This window comes from Vicugna pacos, chromosome 32 (assembly GCF_048564905.1).
Source record: "Vicugna pacos chromosome 32, VicPac4, whole genome shotgun sequence".
NCBI lineage: Eukaryota > Metazoa > Chordata > Mammalia > Artiodactyla > Camelidae > Vicugna > Vicugna pacos.
Genome location: NC_133018.1, coordinates 22,298,515 through 22,302,376, shown reverse-complemented (window position 1 = coordinate 22,302,376; position 3,862 = coordinate 22,298,515). Strand labels below are relative to the sequence as shown.

Here is a 3,862-nt window from a genome sequence, read left to right as displayed (position 1 = left end):
TCGGGCCACTCCTATGGAATGAGGTACGTGCCCAGCAAGCTCGCACCGGACCGACGGCGCCCTCCCCGTCATTACAGCTCGGCTCCGATGTGCACGCCTTCCGTCCGCACAGCACGGTGCTGGGTGCATTTGTGAGCATCAGCAAGCCGGGCTTCGCCTTGAGAAATTGTCCCCAACTCCCATTATTGAATATTTACTTTACTTTCACACCGTGTATTTGCCTGCATGGAAGTTAATTGTTTTTGCTCTGAATTATTGCGATTTAAAAACTCAGTGGGAACGCAGCCTTTTGCCTTTGTGGCTTTCCAAGGTGAAAGTAATTGGAGGCAACTCTTGCGGATATAAAGCTTGCACGTTACGGTAGATTAATATTTAGGGGACAGGCCTGTGTGACAAAAAGGGAGCATCGGCTGAAGAAAACATTGTTTCTTATTTTGACTTAATGGAATTTGTAAGACGAATGGTTTCATGACCCAGCATAAAGCTTGAGTGATGGCTTCCTGATAAGCTGAAGAATGGGTGGACAAGGACTGTCCGGGGTTTAAGTAATTGGCTTTGGTCTTGCTGCAGTAACTTAGATTATTTTTGGTAAACATCGTCATTTCTTCCAACTTTTTAAAGTTTGTGTATTAATACAGGTAAAATTATACACAATAAAATAGCTCCTGTTTTACTTAAAAATGAGATATGAAAGGGACAAAACAGGAAGACCTGGGGTCCAAGGGCTCTCATATCTCTATGAAAGAGAACAGGATGGGAAATATCTCAAATTGTAACCAAACGGGACCCTACAGGGTCTTCCCAGGACTCCCACCCCCATGTCCTCTGCTGTAGCACCCAGATCACAGTATTTGACGCACACTGCCTGAGTTGTCTGACAGATGCTAAACCCCCTCCCAGTGGAAGGTGTTAATGCCATGATGACCTTGAGCACGTAGCCCCCAGACCACCTGGAGCCTGAGAATTGATAACGTTAACTCCTGTGACATCACCCTGTTACCTCACCATCAACCAGTTAGAGAACTGTGCATGATCTGATCACATACCCTGCGACGCCTCCCTCACCTGGCCTTTAAAAATGCTTCACTGAAACCCATCAGGGAGTCCAGGTCTTTTGAGCACCAGGTGCCCATTCTCCTTGTCCTGTGCCTTAAAATAAATGCTGCACTTTCCTCCCCCACCACCCAGTGTCAGTAGATTGGTTTTCCTGCACGTGGGCGCATGGAGCCACGGATGGTTGAGTAACTGTCACTGTGGAGCTGCCCTCCCCTCCCCTCCCCCAGGCCAGAGGGTTAAGGGCAGGGAGAGGTTAGGAGAGGAAAGGAGGAGACCTTCTTGAGAGGGGCAGGGAGCTCTGATGTGGGACACGGCCAGCCTGAGGGACCTCTGCAGCCCAGAAGCCAGAGGAAGGGGTGTCAGGACGTCTCTCTGCTTCCCTCCCTTCTCCAGCCAAGGTCCTCCTTGACCAAACCCCATGGAAAACCAAAGGAATGGGACTCATTCATGAAATCCTTAGGTCTGTGTGCTGGCACACAGAGCAGGCTGGAGAACGGTCTTCTGGAGAGGCAATTAAAGAAACAAAACAAAGAAAGCTGTAGTTAGTCTAAAAAAGCAATTATAAGTTCTCTTAGCAAAACTTTGTGAATATTGGACCTGTTCTGCTCTCATATGTTTTCCTACCTTTGTTATTCAGTCCACTTAAGTACGTGTTTTAAAACTTTGAAAAATCTAATTGTAAAGATGCTGATAAATGAAACCCAAAGACATGATCACGAGAGAGAAAGAGAGAACAGAGTTACCAGGATTAATGAGCGCAGGCTTCTGTTTTCTTGGCAAAGTAAAATCTTTCAATTAATCTTCATTTGAACTATTATCCGGTACGTGCTATGGGCAGAGAAGGTGGCGACTGTATCACTGAACACAGAGCGCAGCACAAATACTTCCTAAATACTGAACTGTACATTTTTTCTTACAAAAGAGACTCTAGCTTGTTTTTCAAAAAATAATTATCCTTGCTAATGTTATCTTTACATTTTTCAGAAGCCAATTTTCTCTTAATTTCTTCCATAATCTCATATACCACAATATTCACAAAAGTAGAGTTTCCAGCTGCCGATAGTGGTATGGGGTTGGCAGCATGGATCCCTGTGTGCCCAGTAACACCAGCGAAGAGACAGAGACTTACTGGGCAGAGAAGGGACTTTCAGGAAACAAGAACAGTGTAGACCAGGGCTGTCCAACAGAACCATCCGTGACAACGTCTGTATGTACATTATCCAACTTGGCAGCCACTAGCCCCACATGGCAACGGAGCACTTGAACGGTGGCGAGTGTAACCAGGGAACTGAAGTTTTAATATTATTGAATTTTAGTTTAGCTAGCCCCAGGTGGCTAGTTAGAGCAACCTGCGGGCCCCAGTTACCTGGGATGCAGGGGCGGAAGAGAGAATCTCAGGGGAAGCCACGTGGGCCAGATGACGACGTGGACCATATAACCAAGAGTCCATACACGCTTCCCTGAATTCTGAAACACCTCTTAGAAAAAGCAGGGGAGACCCATGTCAATGATGATGATGAGGGAGGGTGTAGCTCAGTGGTAGAGTGCATGCCTCACATGCACGAAGTCCTGGGTTCAGTCCCCAGCACCTCCATTAAAATAAATAAATAAACCTAATTACCTCCCCACCCAAAAAACAAGAAATAAAAATAAGAAAACCCCCAAAACAAGAGCAAAAAAAACCCAACAACAAAAAAACAAAAACAAAAACAAAAACAAAAATAGCGATGGAGAACAATAAAGACCGTGTTTTGCAGTCTTGCAAATGCTTTGTGTACATGGGTTCATGTAATCCAATTGACCCATGCTGTGGGTCCTGCTGCAGTGCCCAGGGTCACAGATGAGGAAGCAAGGATCTTGCCTGAGGACATCCAAACGGATGAAGGTAGAATGGAGGCTCAGAGCAGAAACTGGAATTACATAAGAACAGTTTTACATCTTGACCCCCTGAATTTGTGGCCTGTGGTTTGTTCTGGCCGCACGATGACCAGTTTCTCTATTCCTGCACGTCCTGTGGGGATGCTCAGACACCAGAAGCACCACTGGGTCGTTCCCCATCCATCAGTCTTCCTGGTTTTGTAGATGGTCCCCACATTGTGAAGGACTTCGTCTAAAGCAAAACGGACCCCTTCTGAAAGGCAAGAAGATGGCAGAGAGCTTAGCATCGGGCACCAGCCCGTGGAGGGCTGGGCCCTCTGCTGGTGCTGAGAGGAGATGCTCGCTGCTCTTGAACTCCTCCAGCCTCCGCGTGACAAGGGTCCGAGGGAGGAGACATTGGCCTGCCTTGGATCGGGGTCCAAGCTTTGCAGTCTTGAACACGTGGGCACCTCTGAGCCTTTGTTTCCTTCCCTGTGAAATGGGGATCATTGAGGAACTTGCCTTTGAGGATTATCATGAGGATGAACTGAGAGCATTTCCAGAAACGTTTATACAAGCTAGTTGCTATCTTACTGAAATAAGGCAGCTTGCATTCTCTGCTGAAATTTCACTGCCAAGCTGATGTCCGCGCCGCCCAGGAATCGACATCCCCTGACGTTTAGCTTTCCTCTGGTTCTGAGTTGGAAGGAGGTGCAAAAACAGGGACACTGTTGACCAAAGCTCCAGACGTTCTCAGCTGGTTGCTGTGGTGGAGGTGGCGGTTTGGCTCCCTGTCCAGGTTCCTGCAAAGACCGGGGCTCGGAGTTCTAGAGTCATCCACAGTCTGCTCATTTTCTGTGTGTCTATTCAGTGTCTCAGCGTGTAACACCCATGCGCCTCTGTTTTCTCCGCCCTACAGTGGGAAAAGTCAAATTCCCCTCTGAAAATT

General features: G+C 47.3%; 1 non-coding gene across 1 annotated transcript; it reads left to right on the top strand.

Moving 5' to 3' along the window:
* Nucleotides 1–2,577: 2,577 nt before the first annotated feature.
* Nucleotides 2,578–2,650, top strand: TRNAV-CAC (transfer RNA valine (anticodon CAC)). The gene has a single exon. It is a non-coding gene; the product is annotated as a tRNA-Val (tRNA).
* The last annotated feature ends 1,212 nt before the right edge of the window (nt 2,651–3,862 follow it).